General features: G+C 37.4%; 1 protein-coding gene across 1 annotated transcript in view; it reads right to left on the bottom strand.

Moving 5' to 3' along the window:
* Mchr2 (melanin concentrating hormone receptor 2) overlaps positions 1-19,894 on the bottom strand; it is a 38,167-nt gene extending 18,273 nt beyond the window's left edge. The window contains exon 1 of the mRNA XM_005335882.5: positions 19,525-19,894. The gene's annotated coding sequence lies outside the window, so the exon portion shown is untranslated. The remainder of the gene's footprint in view (positions 1-19,524) is intronic.
* Positions 19,895-26,095: the final 6,201 nt, after the last annotated feature.

The following is a 26,095-nucleotide window of genomic DNA, read 5'->3' as shown; positions in this document are numbered from 1 at the left end:
GTACTGGTTGTTTACAACTTATGTCTAATTGTCTATTTGTAGTGGCTAGTATCTCAGCAACACTCAGGTTGTTAAACATATCTTTGTCTGCTTGTTAGTACATGGTGTATATCCAGCTGATTGTTTAGGATGGAATGGGTAAGAATTCTTGATGTGGTCCTTGGACTATTCAAGATAGTCAATAGGAATGGGTCAGTTCAGCAAAAGGTAGCTGTATGAGGGTAAAAGTGTTATGACCAGTGAAAGCACCATGTGCAAAGAAGTATACAGAGAGAACTGCCCCCACTGTTCAACCTAAATATGTTTATATATTTAAGTAAGCAAATAAAATATAACAGAGCTGAAAAATTATTTGTGCAGTCAACTGTCTTGGTAAAAGACATTTTAAAAATGTCTGGTTTCTGGTAACAATAAATTGGGTTACTTGAATCAATGTTTATAGCAGTTAAATTCCCAATAGCTAAACTATGGAACTGGCCTAGATGTCCTTCAACAGATGAACAGATAAAGAAAATGTGGTGTATACACACAATGGAATAGTACCCAGCCATAAAGATAAATAAAATTGGGCTGGAGATGTGGCTCAAGCGGTAGCGCGCTCACCTGGCGTGCGTGCGGCCCGGGTTCGATCCTCAGCACCACATACCAACAAAGATGTTGTGTCCGCCGAGAACTAAAAATAAATATTAAAAATTCTCTCTCTCTATTTCTCTCTCTCTCTCTCTCTCTCTCTCTCTCTCTCTCTCTCTCTCTCCTCTCTCACTCTCTCTTTAAAAAAATAAATAAATAAAATTAAGGTATTTGCCAATTAATGGATGGAACTAGAGACTATCATGCTAAGTGAAATAAACCAATACCAAAAACCTGAAGACCAAATGTTCTCTCTGGTATATGGATGCTAATTCACAATAAGGGGGCAGGGTAGGGAAAAATAGTACTTTGGATTAGACAAAGGGGAATGAAGGGAAGGAAGGGGGATTGGGAGTAGGAAAGTTAATATAATGACTTGAACATTACTTTTCTATGTCCATATATGAATACATGGCCAATGTAATTCCACATAATGTACAACCAGAAGAATGGGAAGTTGAAATACATATATACATATAATTTGTTAAAGTGCATTCTACTGTCATGTATAAAAAAAGAACAAATAAATTAAAAGGAGATTTTGAGGGAAACAAAAAAAGTCTAGTGTTTTGTAATTATAATAACTTGAGGCACAGGAGAAAAATGAACTCATATCAACTGCTTTTAAAGCATTTCTGTAAGTGTAAAAAAGATAATATGGATTATATATTCAAATGAGCAAGTTTGGGGGACCTGCAATGACCTGCATTTTTAGAAGCAATGATTTAGATTAAGATGGGCAAACTTTTCCCAATGAATTATGTATAGCAATTTCCGTGATCTCTCAAATCATTTTATGAATTTCAATATTCTCCAAATATAATCTGGAGGAATATGGCTCCTCAAATTTTAGTCAGCAGGCATACTAATAAGTCTATTTCTAAGACTGATGGTCTGACATTTAAGATTTGGGAGTATAATCAGTTTAGCTACATGTTAATATGTTTTAATGTTTAATAAAAAATAAAATTGCAAAGTCAGGGGACTTACTTATTGTTGACAATTCCCAGGTTACTGAAATCTAAACTTAAAGTGCTTCAGTCTCACCCCTTCACCTCTGTGTACCTCTTGCTTTCTTTCTTTCTCTCCCCGTTGTCAAGTCCTCTGAGGAAGATGGGAGATTCAGAGTGGGACATAATTCTGTTGAATAATTCTCTGTGGGGAATGAACTCTGAAAGCAAACTGAAACCTTTAATCTATAACCTTTACTTGTGTCTCAAATACCTGACAAAGTAAGAGCACTGTTCCTTGGCAGGCATTGATTTCCTTTGTGTCAATTAAAACTTCATGCTTAGCAATTTGGGCATAATGGTGCACCCATGTGGTCTCAGACACCTGAAGGTTAAGGCTGGAGGATGGCTTGAACCCAAGAGTTCCAAACTAGCCTGGGCAACATAGTGAGACCTTTACTCCAAAAAGCAAGAAAGAAACAAACAAAAAAAGGACTTCATGTGTAGCACCTCCTGTAAATGTTGAGATTTGAAGTAAAGACAAGTTGATGTATTAGTGGAAATTCTATATAATTAAAATTTTGTGAATCCTATTCTCAATAGGCTGTTCATTAGTCAAGGAATAAAATATTAATTCGCTGATGTGTTCAATATTGGACATTTAAAAAGTCTAATTATTAGTATTGATATTGTGTTCCTATTTTAAATATCATTAATATTTACTTAGCTGTTTTAAAGTACCATTTACACAGAGTTAATTCTTCAGAATGTTTTTATTATATTTAAGGGTAATTTTCATATAGGAAAACTACCCCTAATTTTATGATAAAATCTGATGCTATATATGATTAACTTCATAAAAATTCTTTGCAGACACACACGTGCTTTCTCTATATCAGTGTTCATGAGGTACTGCTGGGTGAACCCACCTAGCCTGTATTAAGAGAAAGCACTTTTTTCCCTTGAAACTTTTTAAAGTATAAGACTTTTTCTCATTTCTTAAGTTGTAAGTTTTGACACTTATTTGGACTATGACCCCAGAAAACAAGTCATAATCAGTTGAGAATGCTTTTTTTGTAGCAAGATTTTTTTCTAAAAAAAAAAAAAGAAAGAAAAGAAAATTTATGCTTGTGAGGTTAGTGTTGATAGAAGACTGACAGTGTCAGTTTAATGTATTCTGATTCACAACGTTCATCTATATACACTGACATCTTCATACATACGCAATTTATTCATGATGACTAGGACAAGCAAAATGAGGAATGAATTTAAAGGAAATTAGACTATTTTTTAAGAAAAAAGTATGTTAAGAAGTCTGAAAAGTGTTAAGAAAATGTATATGGTAGAGAAGAGCATGATGCACAGAATAAATCAAAAGGACTAGCAGATGATGTATTCATTTATATTGCAGTGATAATTTCACAGTTGTGATTATTTTTTGAAATAAAGCCTAAAATAATTATTCTCAACTTTTTTTCCAGTAAACAGAGTCATGACAGGATGAAGTAACTGATGAGTCAGCTTTATGGCTTCTTGTTTTATTACTTTAAATATCAGAAAAATCATCTGCTAATAATTCGAAGTTATTGAGGTGTTTTGATAGCATCAAAGTACAAAACAGAACAACTACATTTGCCTGTCAACACTCCTTCCCACACACACCCACACACCTGTGAATCCAAGTTGTGCAGATTTGCTAAGTTATATCCCACATAACAGGAGGATCTCATTTTTCACCTCATCCACCCATCTTGTTCCATTGTATTGAAACTCTGGGGAATCTCCATTTTTAATGATATCTCAACATATATTTTATTTTATGTCATTCATTCTTTCAACATACATAGTGTCTATAGCAGTGAATAAGATCAACAAGAACTCGATGAAGACCTCAAGTCACACCCCAATATTTAAGGGCTTGCGGTTATATAAATGTTTGATGTTCTGCTGCTTGAAATCTGTAACACCAATTAAGTAATCTCTCCAAGTCTCAGTCTCCCTATGTAAAATAGTAACAATAATAGTACATAACTCAGACTACAGTTGTGATGAATAATATGACAGTATTGTCATAAAAGATTTATCACAAAAAAGTTCTGAGAATAATGTTTTCTCGTACTGTCAGCCGTTATCATCCCCATCATGACCATCATTATGCCCTAGAGTGTGCTTGCTGGTGTGAGCCCCTGGGATGGAGATGAGATGGTGAGAGTTGTAGGAATGAGTTGGGAACCAAGACAGGGCTGAGGTTAAGGCTCTGACCTTTGAGCTACAGAGAATGGGTTTAGAAACAAAGCACCAGCTTTTAGTTCTAAGCACTCCAGAGCTTGAAGAGAACAGAGGAAAGGGGATCACACCCATAATTCCATCTCTATCTACTGATGCTGTCCAGACAGCTCCTGAAATAACTAGGTCATCTCTCACTAGAAGGAACCTCCCAAGAGCTATCCCACCTCTCACTTCTTAGTTTTTTCATTTATCTCCAAGTGACCAGGGGATGCTGGACAGAAGAGACTAATGGAGTTTATTCCAATGGAGAATATACCATGAGTCGATGATGATGACAAAATGTGGTTGAATAGTTTGGAAATACATTTTAAACATACCCACCACTTCATTTCAGCCTCTCATGCATCTCCTTGGTTATTTATTCTCAGTGGCTAAACACTAAACAACTGAACTTTATGCTCAACCTTGATTAATATAGAAGGTCACTTTACTCTTTGTCTCAACAGTCATAGCCTCATTCTTTTGAATTCTTTTTTAATGCAATTAGAGAGAAGTCTCTCTCCACTGGAATGATGCAGGAATCAGAGCTCACAGTGGGGTGTAGTCATGCATATAGTAGGATTTGTAGTACTTTTTCTTATACAATCAGGGTGGGTCTTTAAGAAAAATATAAAGTTATCAATACAAATTTAAAAGTGATTTGGATTGGACAAAGGGGAGGATGGGGAATGGTTATGAGAATAGGAAAGATGGTGGAATGAGATGGACATGGTTACCCTAGGTACATGTATGATTGCATGAATGGTGTGTCTCTACACCACGTATGGCCAGAGAACTGAAATGTTGTGCTTCATTTGTGTATGAAGAATTGAAATACTTTCTGCTGTCATATACAACTAAGTAGAACAAATTAAAAAAATAATAATATAAAACAAATTTAAAAGTGGGGTTGGGGCTATGGCTAAGTGGTAGCACACTTGCCTGGCATGTGTGAAGTACTAGGTTCAATTCTCAGCACCACATATAAATAAATAAAATAAAGGTCTATCAACAATTTTAAAAAAGATATAAAAAAGTGAATACTTTTTCAAAGTGAAAAAAGATATGAAAAATTTAAGAAAGCTAACAATACCAGAAATGGAAAATAACATAGTATTTTGATTGCCTAACCAAAATCTATTATTCTTTTCCCCTACACTTTTAGCTGCATAATCTTTATCTATTCAAACTACAATGATCACATATAGTATCATCTATATCTCAGTTCAGAATCTATAGCCTTAGGAAACTATGTGATTTTGCACAAGTCTTAATCTTTTTATATCTGAGGATTTTCAACCATATAAAACCCAGCTATAATCTGGTGAGCACCAACTGTGCATAGCTTTGGGGCATTTCCAGATGGCGTACCCAAGGAGATGAAGTCATAAACGGTGATTGATGGTGTGAAGGAGCAAAGCTGTTGCAGTCTCTATTTGTGTAGCCAAAACTGCTCCCACAGCTCAACCCCTCATGACACTCATGCCCTTGTTCAAAAACAGGTACCCAGGTGTGGCTGCTACAAGCTGGCCAAGCCTGCCCACTTTCATGTAGCATCACCTGTAGCTTTTTAATAGTGCTCCTCAGCTACCTTATATTTGCAGTTATATCCACCAGACTTCCAGGTGTCTTCAAACCCTGCATTCTACTTAGGTTCGCCTTCCAGCAGCTTCTTTTACACCAGATCCATCCACTCGCTTCCAAAAGATCTCCTAAGCCTTGCAGTAAGACTGTTGACAGGGGTCTAGGTCTAGGATTCGAGTTTTCCATTTAATTTAAGTGATTTGCATCCTTAGGTCCTTGTCTCACATACTCACTGGCCTTTTACTACAGACAAGTTGCTTCTCTTGTCAACAACTCACACATTCCACTACATCAAAAGCAATGGACTTAAAACAGTACACTACAGGGACACAGCCACATCAATGTTTATAGCAGCACAATTAACAATAGCTAAACTGTGGAGCCAACCTAGATGCCTTTCAGTGGATGAATGGATAAAAAAATGTGGCATATATACATAATAGAATTTTACTCAGCATTACAAAAAGAACAAAATCATGCATTTGTAGGTAAATGGATGGCGTTGGAGAAGATAACGCTAAGTGAATTCAGCCAATCCCCCCAAAATCAAATGCCAAATGTTTTCTCTGATATAAGGCAGTTGACTCATAGTGGGGTAGGGAGGGAGAGCATGGGAGGATAGATGAATTTTAGATAGGGCAGGGAGGTGGGGAGGAAAGGGAGGGGGCAGGGGATTGGCAACGATGGTGAAATGCGATGGACATAATTATACAAAGTACATGTATGAAGACATACTTTATATAGAAACAGAGATATGAAAAATTGTGGTATATATGTGTATTAAGAATTAGAATGCAAAAAAACCCAAAGTACATGTATAAAGGGATAAATTGGCGTGAACATACTTTATATACAGAGATATGAAAAATTGTGCTCTGTATGTGTAATAAGAACTGTAATGCTTTCCACTGCTGTTGTGTATTTTTAAAAAATGAAATCAATAAAAGATAAAAAAGCAATATTAGGCTTATAGAGGCCTAGTTTTAATACTTACTGACCTGTTTATTCTCTTTTAGTTTTGACTTCTCTGCTGTAATGAAGTTATATTTTAGTGAAGTTGGTTTGAGGTAGGTAAATACTTAACTTTTGATAAGGCAAATAGGGCCTGAGACACAGTCTGACATGTTATCCCACTCATTCGTGAATCACTCTCAAAATGTGTGAATAAAAATTGATTTTTTCTGCTCAAGCAGTACTTAACATTTTAATTAGCACATTAAAAAAATCTTCTTCGACCCTGAACTGTATTAACTGAGGCAATGCTTTTTGTAGATTTGAAAATAGGCCAGAGAACCCAGACTCTCCTGTTTTATGTCTTCTTTTTCTAATATCTTCTAGATTGTTAGAACAACTTCAGCTCATTGTTTTGTTAGGGCAAGTAGTGGGAGAAAAATCTTTGAAGAATATCTCTGAGGTTGTTCATGGGGGCTGGAAACCATCCAGCACGTGCTGCTTCATTGCTCACAGGCTTGAGACATTTTTCCTTTCCTGGGTCCTTTCCTCCAAGGAAAATATGAAAAATCATATTTTATAGCTACATGGACATAAAGACAAATAAAATCCAGCTTTTCTTCCGAATTTGAAAAGAAATGAATACACATCCACTGACTCCTGGAAACACTGTAGGCCCTGGGCTACTGTGCCTACTGGATAAGGCACTTCCACTCCTGTGTCCATGTTTTTAAAGAAAGTGTTGAATTAGAAGCTCAAAATGGCATGCTATTGCTTCAGCTTCAGAATTTAGGAGCCTCATAAAAATGAGGCTATTTTTTAATTAATTCAACCATCTCGAAGTTTGCCAGGTGATAAGTATAATTTATCATGCTAATGATCAATCTTGGGCCATATCATTGCTGTTCTGGAAATGAATATAAAGTAAATGTGGATACTTCGAATATGTGGTAAATTCAAGAATCATACCCACAAATTTGGAAGGCAGGAAAAAACTCACTTTAAGAATCAACTTAGGCAGCTATTTCCACATGATGTGGCAAAGGTCTAGAGGAATGTGAGGGAAGGCCAGGCTGCTGAAGGGCCTGACTGGCGGCCCCAGCCAAAGGCAGAGCAGGCTGGAGCTTCATTAGCAACAGGTCAGCAGCTCCAGGAAGCTGCCCTTCCTCCCTCTTGCCTACTGATGCTTGAAATTAATTTAACTGAGAATGTAGCCTTTCTTCTGCGTGGTACAAATGATGCTTATGATATGAAAATCCCCAAGGAAAGAAAGTATTGTATTAAATGCTCAGTATGGAATTAAGAACTTCCATCAGAACCTTCTCTGAAAGCAGTCGTGTTTTAAGGGGAATTTCCTGGTCTTGCCAGCCTTTAAGACTCTGAAAGAAGCTACAGGAGTTCAAGGCAGCTCTTTAGAAAAGCCACATAGTGGCACTCCCTGAAGGAAAAAGAGGACATACAGAGGCTGGGGAAGAACAAAGAAGGCTTGAACCCCAGAAATGTATCCTCTTCACAATTTATGCTGCAGTTAGGGTGAGAGGGGCAGTGGACTTTCCAAAGCAGGATGCTAAATTAGAGAGTCTTGTTGTGGTATTGACTAGGGTGTGGGCAGGGAGGAACTGGGGGGAGGAAGGTACCACGGCCAGGCTTCTGGTATATTGTGTAGGTTACATCCTAGTGTGTATGTGGGAGTATTTATTTTGTAGATATCGGACAGTTGTATATTAAAGTGGTTTTCTGGATAATGATAGTAGAGTGTTTTGTCTTAATAAAATTAGCACCTTGTGCCCATTTTCTGACACCTGGAAGTCAGGTGACTGAGAGTGTCTCTAATTAGCAGAAAGATGCATATAAGCAGCCCTATTCACTCAAAGAAGTTCCCCACCTGGATTGACTCCCCACACTTAGTCCTCTCAGAGGGTAGAAGTCATTTTTAATTCATCCTTTATCCTATCCCCTCAGAGCACAGCATGCATGTGACCCTGAACTTTACCTTACAACCACAGTAGTCACTAGCCACAAAGGGGTTACTGATCATTTGATGTGGTGTGTCTGAATTAAGGTGTGCTTAAGTATAAAAATGTATACTTGATTTTGACTATTAGGTGTAAAAATGCAAAATCCATTCTTGTATTGAATTACAGATGGAATAATGTTTTTAAAGTAATGTGTTAAAATATATTCAAATTAATTTCACTTATTTTTATTGTTAGCTGCAGCTGCTACAAAATTTAAAATGATACACATGGCTTGCCTTTGTGGCTCATAATTCTGTTGGTCAAAGCTGCCCTGGAAGCTGACTATAGAAAATGTCCTTGATAATTTATATAATGATTAGTTATATTGTTGCTAATTTAATACCACTTAATATCCTGATATTATTACTTTGTAAGAATTATATGAGTTATAATAGTAAACAGGGTTAAAGGAGAAAATTTCTGAAAAATTTACATTCCTTCTTGGCAAGTAATTAAAAAGGAAAAAAAAATTATAATGGCCTGGCACTGTGTCCAGCTGACCTACAAGTTGTAATTTGCAAAAGAGTTGTTTCCTGCTGAAAATTTACTAGCATCAAAATAGCCTCATATAAAAATGGTGACTAATGTTACAGATTTTTGTTTAATTTAGCCAATTTAATTTATAAGCTGATTATTCTCTTCTGTAGTTTACAATAAGGGAAGCATTCTAAAAGCATACTAGTAGACTTCACTTAACCAATCTAGGGTCCTTTGTTGGCATTAATTTAACTAAGATGTGCTATTTTCAAGGTATGTGAATTGTCCTCAGCACCAGACCCACCTGTGGAGGAGAGTGAGAAGAGTCAAAGGAAGGTCAGTGTACACCCCTGTATCTGGAGCCGTGACCTCTGTGAGAGCCTCTCATCGCCAGGTCAGGGCAGGCTGACACTGAAGCTGCTTCTACCAATACCCTGGTCTGATCATTTCAAAAGCCTCAGAGAGGCTATAGGAGGTTCAGGCAATTCCATAGAACTACACAGGTCATCCCCTGGCCCTCTCAGAGAGACAGTGAAGAGCTGTCTGGGTATGTGGGATGGACTTAAAACTGCATGGAAGGTGTGTGTGTGTGTGTGTGTGTGTGTGTGTGTGTGTGTATGTGTGTGTGTGTGTGTGTGTGTGAGAGAGAGAGAGAGAATCTTCTAGATATAACCTTTTCAAGGACACAATGATTACTATCACAAATGTAAAATACCATCTATGTTGGAAATTTCAGGGCTGAGTCAAATCCTGCATGTTCTAAAAATTGACAGTGAGGTATTTAATAGCAATGAGAAAGTGGAAGAATTCTTTATTCTGTCAATACTCAGTGTCCCACTGACAGGTACTGATTACATAAAACTAATTTCAAAAACATCAAAGAAAAGATATATCCATTCCGACAGTACAATCCCAGAAGGGTTGCATGAAAAATTTAGTATTCATTTCTGCTGCAGGTTTTATGATAAAAAGTTATTACATATTTGAGTGGATGTCAAAATAGGGCTGTGAATTTAACAAAGGAAAAACCCTTAGATAATTTGCACTTCTTCAAATAGGTCAAATGCTATACAATAAGAGACATTTTAGTTTGACAATCAGAAATGTATTACAGTAAAAATAAATGTCTTGGGGCCTTCCAAGCTGCTAATCTTTAACTTGGCCATCAAACATAGTATTTTTTTTTGCTTATTTCTTCTCCTTTTTATTATTTTTAATTTTAAAGGTGTAGCTTGCCTTAAGCTGTGGCTCAGACAAAAAGTTAGCAATTCCTGTATCTATCACTTAACATTCCATATTTAAGACAGAGACAAATATATGTTTATTTAGAGTTGAAATGAATTCACCTATTTTTTTCTGCTAAGCACTTCCCTGTATGAATGGGTTTCAAGATTGAAGAAGAGGGCTAAGGTTTCAGCTCAGTGGCAGAGTACTTGCCTAGCATGTGAGGGTTCAATCCTCAGCACCACATAAAATTAAATAAATAAATAAAAGACATGCTGTCCATCTACAACTACAGAAAATTTTGTTTAAAAAAATATCAAAGAAGAGGGTGACTATAAGAAAAATAAATGTTCCATTGCTGGGCAGATGCTTGTAACTAAAGCGGTTTTACTGAAAACTGAAGACTGGCTTCTAGTAAAGTCCTTGTCCTATGGAGGATCTGGACATTGCTGTGTGTAGCTAGGAATGGATAAGCTGGGCTGATTCTAGGCAAATCTATCAATTTCTTTTAAAAAATTATTTATTTTTAAATTTAATTATTTATTTATTCTAATTTGTTATACATGATAGCAGATGTAATTCATTTCATATTACACATATAGAGCACAATTTTTCAAGTCACTGATTATAACAAAGTATTTTCACACCATTCATGTCTTCATACATGTACTTAGGGTAATGGTGTATAACTCATCCTACCATCATTACTACCCCCTTACTCCCTTCCTTCCCCTCCCTCCCCTTTGCCATATGTAAAGTTCCTCCATTCCTCCCATACTCCCCACCCCCATATCACCATTATGAATCAGCATCCTCATATCAAAGAAAACATTCAGCCTTTGTTTTTTGGGGATTGTCTTACTTCACTTAGCATGATATTCTCCAACTCATCCATTTATCTGCAAATGCCATGATTTTCTTTTCTTTTAATGCTGAGTAATGTTCCCTTGTGTATATATACTAAAGTTTCCCTATCCATTCATCTACTGAAGGGCATTTGGGTTGGTTTCACAATTTAGCTATTGTGAATTGTGCTGCCATAACATTGATATGGCTATGTATGTATGTAGCATTATTTTTAAGTTCTTTAGGTGTAAACCAAGGAGTAGGATAGCTGGGTCAAATGGTGGTTCCATTACAAGTTTTCCAAGGAATCTCCATACTGCTTTCCAGATTGGCTGCACCAATTTGCAGTCCCACCAGCAATGTATGAGTGTACCTTTTTCCCCACATCCTTACCAACACTCATTGTTGTTTGTATTCTTGATAGCTGTGATTCTTTTTTTTTTTTTTAAAGAGAGAGACAAAGAGAGGGAGAGAGAAGAGAGAAAGAGAGAGAGAGAGAGAGAGAGAGAGAGAGAGAGAGAGAGAGAGAGAGAGAGAGAGAGAGAGAGAGAAACTCTTTAATATTTATTTTCTAGTTTTCGGTGGACACAACATCTTTGTTTGTATGTGGTGCTGAGGATGGAACCCGGGCCAAACGCACGCCAGGCGAGCACCCTACCGCTTGAGCCACATCCCCAGCCCCATTGATAGCTGTGATTCTGACTGGAGTGAGATAAAATATTAGAGTGGTTTTGATTTGCATTTCTCTAATTGATAGAGATGTTGAATATTTTTTCATTTATTTGTTGATTGATTGTATATCCTTTTCTGTGAAGTGTCTATTCAGTTCCTTGGCCTATTTATTGATTGGGTTATTTGTTTTTTTTGATGTTAAGGTTTTTGAGTGCTTTATATATCCTAGAGATTGGTGCTCTATCTGATGTGCTTGTGGTAAAGATTTGCTCCCATTCTGTAGGCTCTCTATTCACCTCACTGTTTCTTTTGCTGAGAAGCTTTTTAGTTTGAATCCATCTCATTTATTGATTCTTGGTTTTAATTCTTGTGCCATAGGAGTCTTAAGGAAGTTGGGGCCTAATCTGATATGATGGAGATTTTGGTCCTACTCTTTCTTCCATTAGGCTCAAGGTCATTGGTTTAATTATCAACTTCTTTTAATCTTGGCTCCGTATCTGTTCAAGGAGAATCATATAACTCACTGCATACATTTGTGAGGAAATGAGATGGTGCTGGGAAGTTATGGTGCACAGTAACCGTGAAATAAGTCTTGATTATTACTATTGCTATTAATTTCAAATTTGTGCCTTTACTTATTTTCTTTGTGAAAATCTCTTTTTTTTTTTCTTGATGATGTGGAGAAGTCCTCTTTTCACAATGGCTTTCCCTGGTTATTTCCAGTGCTGGAAGTTTCTCCCTCCTGTATACTCCAAGGTTTTGTGTATACTTCCTAATTTTTAGTTCTGTGTTTACATGCCACTTTCCTCAAACTGTAAGTTACTATGCATGCCCAACATAAGCTCAACACATACTTGTTGGCAGAGTTAACAGTTTTTCTCTCCAACATTCATCCCTCCTGTATATCTTGCATCTAATTCCATATTCTAGACTCTGATTTCAGGGCTTCCTAAACCCTGGGCCCCCATCTCTGTGTTCTACTCAGCTGAATGTCCTCTGGGTTCTTCACAAAGTTCTACTCTCTCTGCAGTTATAATAGCCTCCTTTCCCACCTCAGCAATATTCCTTCTCAGCCTTTTAGTCACTTCAAGATAACCAATACTTACTTCACAGTTACTGTGTACCAGCAGCTACCTCCTAACTGAAGCATTAGCTAATGACTCACATCAATTTACCTTTATCCAACTCCATTCAGGGAGACTGTTCATAAATGTAATATCTATGACATAAAAAAATCTATCCAGGATGCTAATAGGGGTGCCATCTGAGTTGAATGGATGAATTCTTAATGGGGAAATGGCTTTTTCCAATTCTCCCTAAACTCCCAATACAGGTTGGTCGAATACAACACCCAAACACTAGATGTCAGAGGAAGAAGCCTATTTGTTACATGCAGATACAAGAAGAGAGTGGTACTAGATGCTCATCACCTCATTTTTCCTCAGGGGACCCAAGGTGGGGCATTCTCTTGGTGAAAGTGTCTTTCTTAAGGAATATGTGGCCCTAGCCAGTTGTATTAGTAACCCGTCCTGCAAAAACGAAACCAAACAAATGAACAAAACCCCTGTTCTTGCTCCTGAATCTTCATATTACGTATTTGTTTATAGAGGATGCTGTGAGTAGAACTAGGTTGCAAACAGTCATCTGAGCTAGAATATATCCGACAGCCATCTTTCCTGTTATGAGGGCCATACACGACTACATAGCCCTGCCCCATACTCTGAACTTTCAGAAGCAAGTATGATCATAATTGCTGGGAAGAAAAGTTGAAATTTTCACACTGTAGGTTTTGCCTCATCACCTCAACAAAACCATTCTTTTCAAGATTGCTCAATCTCATTATTGGCTAAATCCAAGAAATTTTTCTGTGTCCTTATTTTAGTTGGTTTCCTAGAAATATTCAACATTATTGAAATTTCCACCTTAAAACCCTGTTTTCTTTAGAATTCCTTGATCTTATAATCTCATGTTATTAAAAAATATGCATCTGTTTGTGTATATATGATATACTTTTGCATACACTTTTTATTTTTCAACTTCTCTGAACCACTTTAAGTTATGCCTTATCTACAGCATAGAGTTGGATATTGCTTTATAAGTCAGTTTGTAATTATTTTCTTGATATAGAGGCGAAAATGAACTCTTCTGCATCTATCATAACAGATATATTTTGTTTTAACTCTGGAGGGAAGGGTTGGTTTCTTTGCAAGGGGCTTCTGGTTAGGTATCATGTAGCTGGTAGGTTGATCAATAAGGGTGCTTTCAACTGCCAGCTTCAATAAAACAACACAAATGCCTTTCAAAAGATTTATTATCTTGAGTAATAAGGAAGCCTAGAAGTCTTTTATAGCTTATATACACACATATACATATATGAGAGAAATTATCTATTTTTTCTGTATTTTTCACTATCACTTTGTATTGATTTTTCTAACACACTTATGTGTATTTTTGCTTTGAAGGTTACCTTTGTTTAATATTATATACTACTTTTAGATTTTAATTCTTTAGATATTATCTCCTAGTTCTTCAATATGGAAAATAGCATTAGCCCATTCCCCTTCCCTTGGTACATCCTTTCTGGCCCTGCACTACTCAATTTTGGTCTATTTTCAATCTTTGTATGTTTTAATGTTCTTAATATTTTGAATACTTGTCAGTTTAAATAATAAATATTTTTGGCTCACATTTATTACACCAGAGGTCATTCACTCTATCTCCCATCTTCTTTCTCTCTTCTTTCACTTTTTGATCAGTTTGTAATTAAAAATTCTCAAGGCATGTAGCCTGACATCTTAATCTTTACATTTCCTTTAAGACTGGTTCTGTAATTACATCATTCCATGCTCACTGTCACCGCTTTTGCTTTTAGTTTAAGGAATTTGCCAAAAACTACATGGACAGACCAGAGCCAGAATTTAAACCAGTTTGACACAAAATGCCATGATTCTCCTACTACATCATGCCTCTTCCAAAAGTATGTATGCACATGCATATATTTAAAAGATAAACTATACTGAAAGCAAAAAAGGATCAAAATATTACATGGAAAAATAAAATATAAATATTAAGAGGTAAAAAGAAACAAAATAGAAATAAATTGATAAATATATTAAAGAAACTAAAAGTAACTTAGTTATATAATATGGAAAAATAAAAATGACAAAAGATTTTATGTGGGCACAAAATATTATTTCTTGGTAAGCTGTTGGCAAGTCAATAATAAAACAAAAGAATAAAATAGATTAACAATAGACACACAGAGGGTTAATCTTGTTTTCAAAAAAGTATTGAGACAGAAAACAGACTAAATTAAAAATCATTACTCTGCATTCCCTGAACAAAGGCAGCCATAGACACCGGAGAATAGTGACTCCATTTGATCTTAGAATGATTTTCTTGCAAGAGGTTTCTGGTTTGGTATTCTTTGGCTGGTGTGCAATTCATATGGGATACCTTCACCTGCAAGTTTAAGAAGACCCAGCCCTATCAGCTTAAACACAACAGAGAGGTCCACTGAGGGCACTTTCACTGTGGAAGAGAATGGTATTTCTAAGACTGCTTACTTCAGTGCTAATGATGACAACAGGGTTCCAGACCTTTACCTTCTTTCTCCACTGCACTGGTCTCATCATGTAAGGCTTTCCCTCAGGGATATCAAATGGTGAAAGTGGTCTTTTTTAAGGAATATGTGGATGGGGCACATTACATTTCCATATAAGCAAAACAAAGCCAGAAAAGAGACAAACTCTTCTTTGCATACATTTTGCAGAATGTGTGATCTTTTCCTAGTGATCCCTTCTGTAGAATCTTCCACTGATAATGGCTGCTATAGTGCTACATGCTCCTTAAGACACCAAACACTGGAAGAGTGCAGTTAGAAGAATGGTCACAAATAATCCAGAGCCAAGCATGGTGGAACACGCCTGTAATCCAGCTACTTTGGAGGCTGAGTGAGGCAGGAGGATCACAAGGCCAGCCTCCGCAACTTAGTAAGGCTCTAAGCAACTTACAGAGTTCCCACTAAAAATAAAATAAAAAGAGGATAGAGCTTAGTGGTGAAGTGCCCCTGGGTTCAATCATCAGTACTGAAAAAACAATTTAGATTCATCTTTCCTTTCATAGCAAGAAATGGACATAGATTTATCTGAAGCACATAGAGATCCAAACTCAATGCAAGAAAAAAGAGGATACTCAACCAACAGCATTTGTCAGTGGTTCAGACAAAATAGAGAGACCTTACCCTTTATCCTCTACCAGTCTGCTTCTTGCTTTTGATCATTCTCAAATACTGGAAAGGATCAGGATGCATCTCTTAAAAGCTCACTACTATTGGACTTAAGTTACTATTATTAGGTATGTAATTCTTTACATATAATGAACAACAAACTGAATTTCTTTTCAAGAATGGCCATCAGAAAATATTTATCCAAGACTGGTGTTAACTTCCCAAGGTTTTTAGGAGTCACTGATGAAACCAGCCTTAACGCACAGTCATACTCACCAACACACCTGTGACTCTAATGAGGAAAATAAATCCAAAGCACATGCTAAAAACAAGCATTTCCAATCATTAAAAATCATTCACATTTATGCTTATGGAAATATACCTCCAGTTTAAAATAACTGTCTAGATTTCAATGAAAAAAAGGAAGACGTAGGAAACCAACACAGAATGTAAAGGATCAATTGTGAAAAAAATGTACAGACCTTTTGTAATATGCCTGATAACATACTCAGCTCTTTGTGTGCATTTTTCTATTTAAATTTCACAGTAACTTTCAAAGGCAGGCAATTTTATCTTTATTTTGCAAAAGAGGACACTGGGCTAAGAGGATAGGAACTTTGCTCAGGTTCCCCTGTGAGTGAGCGATAGGGTCAAAACTTGAACCCAGTTCTGTCTGCCTCTAAAGCCATGTGGTTGGCCTTTGATCTCTTTCCTGTAAACATGGTGGAAACAATGGTTCTCAGATGTTTCCCTTTGCTTTCCCCTGACCTGACCTCATAAAGGCCTGAACTTTTCTTGAAGATTTGGAATGTCAAGGTGGGACCCAGTTGGTGAGACTTCAGTATTTTCAATACTTACCAACCCACTAGTACACAAATTATTTCAAAATTGGGGTAATGAGCTACTGAGTGTATGAAACTTGAGTTCCCTATAGTAAAACTTTGCCAATGTTTTACATGTTAATATAAGCCTTCAAGAATAAAAGCATGGTTTCCAGCTAGGTCTCTGAGCATGTTAGAGTCGCAGGATACACTATTGACTGTGTGTGCATGCATGTGTGTGCACATGTGTGGTATTTACTGAAATGGGTGATCTGATAGTCATGCCAAATGCTGAGATCCAACAGGAACTCTCTTAGGTTTGAGAGTTTAGAAAGAGTAAAAAATTCTATTTTAACTCTATAAAGTGCACCACAAATTTATTGGATTCCTTAGACCTTGAAGCTGCATCTACTATGGGCCCTTAAATGTGCATTTCCTGTTTTATTTGGAGTGATCTTTATGACATCTACCATCATGAAGCATGAAGTGAAAAGGTGGTGCCCCAGGAGAAAAAGAGCACATATCAATGGTTCTGGAAGCCTAGTATTTGATAGTTTGGGATTAAAGTAATGGAGAGTGTGCAAAAATGGAGGTAAAGGGTGGGGAATGGCAGGGATAGGGCAGCTGGTGAGGCCCAATATGTTGAAAGAAACCCCAGACATGTACACATTCCTGGGACATGGCTACAGACAGATTTGGCCCCAGCTCAGCCTCCTCAGGAAAGCTGAAGATGGATATAGATGGAGGACAGAGATGCTGGGGCTTTTTTTTTTTTTAAATCAGCTCTTACAATTAAAGAATACTTACCTTCCTACAGGTAGAGTTCAGTGGACTATGTCCTAATCTATTCCTTTGGCTTTACAGCTGTGAGGTTTTAGCCACTAAACTTTCTGAGCCTGTTCCCCTATGGGAGAAGTGGGAATAATACTATCTATCTTACCTAGTTATCCTGAGGATTTGATAAAAACGAAGCATCTGAACACCGCCTAAAGCAGAAAAGGCTGTTAACAAAGGTTCATTCTTAATTCCTAAGTCCTGAGGCACAAAACTTTCCCCTTCTTCTTTCCTATCTCCAGCTATCCTCAATTTCCTTCACTTTTATTTATTTCACTTTTGTGGGTCATAATGTTAAAAATAAGTGCATAGGGATCTGAGGGTAAGGTAATAGCTTTGGATCCTTCCAGGTGGGTTGAAGGAATGGGTGTCACAGTGGGGAAGGGGTTGTCATGGTGGAAAGCAGAGGTATTCAGGCTTCTTCAAAACACAGGAGTGATTCCCATCCTTTGTGCAGTGAGAACTGTGACTGTCCCTGGGACAGTGTACCTGGGACCTCTGACCAGAGGCTGCCCTCATCACTAGATCTAATGGGCTTCCAGTGGTCCAGTGGAGGGAGAGACCCCACCCAACTCAGGGACTAAAATAGTAATGTAAGGAGTCTGTGGTCCTGGCAGGACAATTGGTGCCTCTTGCACATTTAGCCTACCACTTGTGTTAAGTGTTACAGGCTTGCCTCTTAAAATACTGAACTTCTTATTCTACAGCAATAGACACCCTCCCCAATCCATTTTGGGAATTTGAGGGAAGCCCAGATGATAGTAGAAAAGGAAAGTAGTTCTCTCACTGGCAGTCAGGGCTATTTTTGGTCCCTCTTAAAGTGCCTGGTGGTTTTTTCCTCCCCTATTCAATCTTTGCTTAACAATCTACATTAATATTTCAGAAACCTTAGGTGGCCTGTGCATTGATGACACTTTATTCCCTAGGCTAGAAAAACTCTTTCCTTGGAATTGGATTGCTTTATGCAGTTTAACAACCTGTGTTAGGCTAAGAGTCAAGCATATTGCCCCTGTAATTATCTTGTCATAGCCACAAGACAATAGATAAGGGTATGTCTGCTCTGCAAAGCCAATTCAATTGTGACATTAAACAGATGTCATGATCGAAATGAAACACAAATATTGGGCTACCAACTCATCCTATTCATAACCAGACAATCAGCAAATCCCTAACCTCACCACCCACTAAATTATACTGACAGATTATTATTTAAGTAGAAAATGCAAAATTAAAAAGTTATAAAACATTCCCTGAAAACACACCACCTCCAAATTTGCAGTGAGCTAAGTTCAGTCAAGTATCTGCGCATACCTGAAACCCAAGAACATTTCATGTTTATGGCTAATTCTTTAGTAGTAGTTTTAGAGAACATTTAATAAGAAAACACTATCTCAAAGTTAGGCTTTGAGGCAAAGTCTTATTAAGAAGTACAAGAAGCATGATTCTCTTTTGTTGCTAAAGAACGTACTTTTAAGAAGAATTTCTCAAAGTCTCTAAGAAGCTGCATGCTGACTGGCAAAGGCCCACCTCCCTTCTGCCCACGCCCCGGGACATTCACAAACTTCCTTAGGGTCTCTGGAAAATTCAGGTGACCTTACAGGGGATATGTAACATATGAATAATAGAAATGTAACCAAGTGCGGGAGCGGGAGGGGTACTTGACAGAAGGCCATCTGAGGGTGCAAACATGGGACTTGGCCAAAGAGGAACTATTAGGGGATGAACTGTATTTGGCTTTTTTAATTCAGAAAAGGTACCCTGCAGTCTTGCTTAGATAAACACAAACCAATGAGCAGCGGCCTCGCCTTTGCTACTTTATTTCAACCCATTCACTGCCATAAAGACCCGGGTGCACGAGTCCCCGCGCTCTGGCTTTCTGGATTGGGACGACTACTTCCCAGAAAGTCACTCCCCAGCTCTTTCCACCCGTGTCCTCTTTCTTTACCGAATAAGTGTGAAACCCGCCGGCCAGCCGCCCCAGCTCAGTCCCGCAGGTGACTCCACAGAGCCAAACTTTGTACCTTCTGGGAATGGAGGGAAGATCCCGGCAACCACCGCACACTTGAAGGTGAGCCCGCCCGGTGGGAGGAGCGGCGGGTGGAGCGCGCGCCAGACGGTCGCCGCTGTGCGGTGCCGCCCGCTGCACCCCAGGCACCGGAGTAGCGGAAAAGCCAAATGGGGCTCGCTGGCCTCAGCCTGCGCACAGTGACATGGATGCAGATGCCCTTCTTCTCTCAGGGGCAGCAGACCTATCCCACAGGCCCCGTAGTAAAACCGCTCACAACTGGTTCCAGCTGCGGGAAGGTGGGGGAAGCAGTGGGAGGGTCTGGATCTAGGACCTTAGTCTGTTCCGGTGCCAACTCTACCTCCACCGAAATGAGTGGCCAGGAACTGAAAAGGCTACACGCCCCCCAAGAGCGGGATTACCTTTGCCGCTTAAAGCACGCTTCCTCCAATCAGCACGTCTTGATCCAATGCCTGTTCTGTGCCCTGCTCTCTCGTAGGAGCTTGGGATGCCTTCTCCAATAGAATGGTAAAACATTGCTCCTCTTGCCCAGCTTGCTTTTTAAAGCGCTTCTCTGGACTCTGGTAGTCACATAGGTTTCTATGAACATTTGTTAGTGTTTTCAGCTGGGCAGGTAAGATATAAAAATTCGACCTTTTTAATGTCAACAAATATTTACTGATGTCCCAAAGGTTAAAAGGAAGGGAGGGAGGGAAGAATAAACCTATAATATCACCAAGGAACATGCTTTCTTTTTTAAAAAACTTTGCCTTAATCCGACTAAATCCCTTCAGTATCACCCAAACTATTAACCCAGCAAAATTGTTTGATAATGACCTTGAGCTTCATACTTGCACCTTGGTCAAATCTGCTGGCCTTAGTCACTGCTTAGCAAACAAGATGACACTGATGAAACTGGAGTTGGATCTTTTCTTTTCTTTCCTTCCTTTCTATTTTTGGTACCAGAAATTGAACCCAGGGTCATTTAACTACTGAACTGTGCACATCCCCACCCCTTTTTTACTTCTTATTTTTAGACCTGTTCCCATTAAGTTGCTTAAGGCCTTGCTAAGTTTCTGAGGCTGGCTTTGAACTTGCCGTCCTCCTGCCTTAGCCTCCTGAGCCACTGGAATTACAGGCCTGTGTCACAGTGCCTGGCTGGATTACTTCTTATCCAAGGGGGTTCAGTGGGATTTTGAAGACAGTCCACTCAGCATCCCATCCCAATCTGTTAGGCATATGATCTTGGACATATTCTTTAGTGTGCCTAATTCTCAATTGCTTCTTTTGTAAAATAAGAGTTGTAAAAACTTACTATGGATGGTAGGAGGCTTTATGGACCCAAAATATGCAAAATTACTTTAGCTGGGTCTGGCATGCAGTAAGAGCTCAATAGGTGGTCCCTAAAATAATTAAGTTCATTATAGCCTAGCACCTTTTAGAATTCTTCCCTTTCCTATTAGTGGTCAAAGTGCCATAGCAAAATGTCATACATTACACATTAAATTAGAAAAAGGAAAAAAGAAAAGAGAAAACTTGGTTCAAAAATTCAACATATCAGAATTTTTAAAAGCCAGTGTAGAGTCAATGGTTATGCATTTCAGAACTACAAGCTACTTTAGAGTTAGTGTTTAAGCAAAAAGACATCTCTAAATGAGTACATGCTTTAAAATCTCTGCAAAAAAATCAAGAAGATAAGTATAGGAGATGGAATTTAAAGAGTATTTGGGGTTCAAAGTGGGAGATTTCAAGGCCACTCCGAGGAAAAAATAACCATAGGAACAAGTTTCTTTTTAAAAACTTTGGTCCATCTTGTTGGCTGATTATTTAAACCTCTGCAACACCTTGTGGACAAAGCATTTCCTATTTCTCAGATAAAATAAAAAAATGTGGAAATTATAGATTAACACATATTAAGTGTTTTTCCAGATTAAATTCTTAAAGTTTATTTTCTGTTCAAATTTGCTATTTCTGACCATATCCTCTCTTCTCCAAGTGTAGTCAGGCTGGCTTGTCTTGCAATTCTCACTCATAGACATTCCATCTTAAAAAGACCAGGATTATCTGTGATGCTAACTTCTATGACTTCAGTGCTTTGTTCCAGTGATTGATAATAATGAAGATGATGATGGCAATCAAATCCCAACTGATTGTATAATTTAAGGATGACTGAATGAAAGATGAAATAAATAAATCTGTTTTTGTGGTTGTTGCCATACTATTAAAATGAATACTTCATTAAAAAAAATTCTAGCCCAGTATGTTGCGTTGTGTTTTACTAGAATCAGTCACCAAAAAGGCTTGTTCTGGAGATCACTATTCAGGAGAATGTCACCTTATGAGATTTAATTGCATCCTTACTTATGTTTGAAAATTTCCACAGATGTGGACGGAGAATACGTGGCCTCATCTTACAGTTTGGTGCCACTTTTATGTATTCTTTTGACAGGATCATTACATTTATTATTTACTTTTATAATAACTCTAGATGGATGCTATTATACTTTACTAATGAATGACTTCTCAGTGTTACAGGTGATATGCTGCTGACCTGGTTTTCTCCTACTCTGTTTATATGGATTTCTGGCTATGCATATTAGAGAAAGTTTCATCTGGTTCAAGAGTTCTTGGTGAGGATCACTAATCTGATTTTGTTTAAAAACCAAAAGGATTAGTACAATGACTAAAACCATATCTTGATGAGAATGAGGTACATTATACTCCACACAGGTATATACCATGGACCAAAGCGGATCCTGGCGTCTATACCTTCTCATTAAGAGACATTCAGGGACATACTTGATGGCCTGGCTTGGCTGTCTTCTGGGGCTCTGTGCTGTTTTTGAGCTGCCTACCTGGCCTGGGAAGGGATATGACTTCTCTCTACAATGCATCTGTTGTCCGGATTGGTATTCAATACTGCACTTCCTCAAAGCATAGCCTCTGAGAATTTAGTTTTACTACCTCCTGTGGAAGAATCTGGCTTCCTCCAAAGTGCTTTACAAAATTCTGGCTGAGACATTTAGAGCATGTTCTCTCTCCAAACTGAATGAATTGTGTCTATATTCATTATGGGGGCTGAATTCTTGATAAGCTGTGACAACAGGAGGGATTTTAAAGTCCCATTAACATGAAAATTCTTTCTCTGTTAAGAATCTAAGTGGATGTTCACTTACCTTCTGATATTTTTTAAACATCTCTCAGGCTGCAGCATCTTAGGATGTCACTGTTTGGTATCTTGTACCCATAGCATAAGCATTGCAAAATACCATTAAGATGTTGCAATGGTTCAGACAGTATGTCCCGTAGTAGTCACCAGTCCCATGAAAGGATCTACAATCAAAGAGTTCTGGGATTGTGAGAGATTTATTGATCCCATTCTTCTTCCTGGATCCATTTCCTTGTGATGGCTTCATTAAAGATGGAGCATATTTCATCAACCCTGAATTTGGGCTTGAGCATGCAATCTGCTTTGTCTAGTTCAATGTGGATTAGAGAGAAGGCATGTCAATTCCAGATCTAGGACTTAAGAGACATTATGCAGTTTCACTGCCTCTTTTGTACCTCTGGCACTGAAGAAGATCATATCCTGACAAGGCTTTTGGGCCAAGAGGGATGAAAGAAGATGATGCTCCATTGAGCCAACCAACACACCTACCAATCAGCCAGCCAACTGAGCAATCAGCCAACTAATCAGAAAACCAACCGACCAGTCAATCAGCCAACCAACCAACAAGTTGACCCATTTACTAGCTCCTTTCATTTTTACATCATTATATCATAACCATCCTATAGAACAGACATATTGGATTTTTAAAAAATTAAGGATAGTTTTTTAAAATCCTAGACTTATTATTAGGAAACCTGAGAAGAACTCTTAGAACAATTGACAGTAATTTTCAAGCCTTACCAATCAACTGGACTTTATAAAATTTTGCTTATTAATAAGTCCCCAATTACCCTCTCATGGCTGCTGAATTTTACATCAATGACTTGTGTAGTATGGCTCTAAATTGCCAAATGATTAAGAGTTATTTTCCACTCCTGATGCTAGCCATATTTTACAGTGATTTCATAATCAGTACAAGAACATTTATTTTTTAAATAAATGACCTATAAATTAAACTGATGGATTTTAATTAAATGTATTGGTTTTAATAAAGTCACATATCTAATATTCACTTTCAAGTTACTGAGAAGTCATTGTTGGTATTAAAAGTGAGAATGAATAACCCAAAATACTGCTTAATTCCTTTTTCTTCTCATTTTGTGGAGCACATGCAGGAGAATAAATTTTTTCAAATTTATTCTCGATACCATGACTTGAGGCTGTTTCTCAAGCACTGTAGAAAACAAGGCTTTGGGGGAAACATATAAGAAACAATTTTTGTGAATTTAACTCAGGTAACTATGAGTCATTATTGATATCCATTTACATTCTCTAAGAGACCTTGGCAGATGCACATATTTCACTCCCAGGGGCTTATGTTCAAAACTCAGCTTTGACAATGATGTCTGTGTAACAATTTATACTTTATTTCCCTCCAAACTTTTGAAGAATGATCATAGATTATCATGTAAGCTATCTTAGTAACCACAACTCATTATGACCTGGAATATAATAAAACAATGTAAAAACTCAGTTTACCTTTTCTGTTCCTCCATTCTTGTAGGTGGATTTCTGCATTTCTTACATTTGCTCCTAGGTACCTGGTCTATGCTAAGGTGCCCTCTGTGGACTAAAGTATTAGTAAAGTCTCATTTGTCTTTTATTTGCATTTTTTGAGCTGAAGGAAATTTTATTTATCTTTAAAATTTATTTTAAGTGACAAAACATAAAAATTGTATATGTAATGTTTTGATATATTTGGCTTATTAATAAGTCCCCATTTACCTTCTCATGGATGCTGAATTTTACATTAATGAGTTGTATAATGTATATAATATACCATGTAAGCATAGTATAATGTTTAAATCAAGTTAAACATATCTCTCTCCTCCTATCATTTCTTATTGGTGAAAACTTTCAAAATCCTTTCCTCTAACTTTGTGAAATTTACACTACATTACTGTTGTATAGTCACCCCAATGTGCTATAGCATACCAGAACTTCTTGCTTCTATCTAATTGTAACTTAGAACCCATTGACCAACATGTCTCCATCCCTCTCCTTCCTCCCTACTCTCCCCAGCCTCTGGTAACCACCACAGTGAAACTTTTAAAAGACATCCATCCCCAATAACCAAATGCTCAGAGACTTGAAGAAAATATTCTATAAGGAAGAAAGACAAGTGATGAGATTCAAAATATTAACTATCCTTTCAATAATCTCTTTAATCTTGTGTAATGATGAGGCCTAACTCTGATGGGGGTAGACTTATACTAAAATTGGGGTATCATATTGTGAAGGAATTATAATTTACTAATAAGATGGATTATAATTGGTTACTTAGCTTTAATTTGGGGGGAGAGATTTTATAGTATCATACAGTTATGCCAATACAATGTTCTAGAAATTATTAGAACAAACAAATGCAAAAAAATAGTTTAAAATATTCAGGAACTGAAAAAAAGCACATTAGTGAAGAAATTTTACTTAATGTGGAACTCTATCCATACCATAATAATAATTTTCTAGGATAATATATCCAGGGACTAATGGGTGAAACAGTTTCAACTTATTCCAAAGACTCTGCTTCACTGTCTGAGTTAATTCATTCATTAATTTGATCAAACAATCAGTGTGTCGGCTAGGCAATCAATCAACATATTATTGAGCCACTCAACCAGATAGCTAACCAACCAATAAAACCAAAACCTATCAACCAGCCAGCCTACCAACTTGAAAAACAACCAACTAATCAACAGACCAGTCAACCAACAAATTAATCTATCTACTACACACCAGTGATGATTCCAGTTACTGGGGGTACAAGGAAAGATATCGTCCCTGCTAATAAGGAATTTGCAATCTTTTGGTAAAAATAAAAAATATAATAAAGTACAATAAGAAGTTGAGATATAATGTGTATTTCCAGATACACATTATTCTTGAAGGAAGTCTACTTTAATAGTTTTGCTTATTTTGGGCACCACAACCTTGATTAACGTGATTAATTAGTCAGGGTACAGAGTCTGGCTAATATTACTTGACAAAACATGAGAGGTGCTTTATGTTGGAAAAAGACAATCACAAAGATTCACTGTGAACTGCTGCCCTCTTATCTTTGGAATTAGAACTTTATACTGTGTATGAAACAGATTCCCTAAATATAATTCTAGAAAAAAAATATATATATAAGGAGAAAGTAAATGTTAATATCCAACTTTGTACTTGAGAATGATGAGAGACTTTAACCGAGCAAATCTAAGTGAAGGGTTTTGGTTTAATAAAGTCTACATATCCTGCTGCATCTGATTCAATAACCCTCTACTGTGTTTCAGTGCTGCCTGGACTGAGATAGAAATACCAGAGCCTTATTTTTAGTCTCAGCTAATTCACTTGCACATGTGTCTCTGCACTTTAGACTTTGTAGGGATAATTGTTTTCCAAAACTGTCTGGGAAAAAATGCATACTATTAATACC

The sequence above is a fragment of the Ictidomys tridecemlineatus genome, chromosome 8, assembly GCF_052094955.1.
Source record: "Ictidomys tridecemlineatus isolate mIctTri1 chromosome 8, mIctTri1.hap1, whole genome shotgun sequence".
Taxonomy (NCBI): Eukaryota; Metazoa; Chordata; class Mammalia; order Rodentia; family Sciuridae; genus Ictidomys; species Ictidomys tridecemlineatus.
Note: the sequence above shows the minus strand (reverse complement) of the source record. Positions and strands in the feature narration are given on the sequence as shown.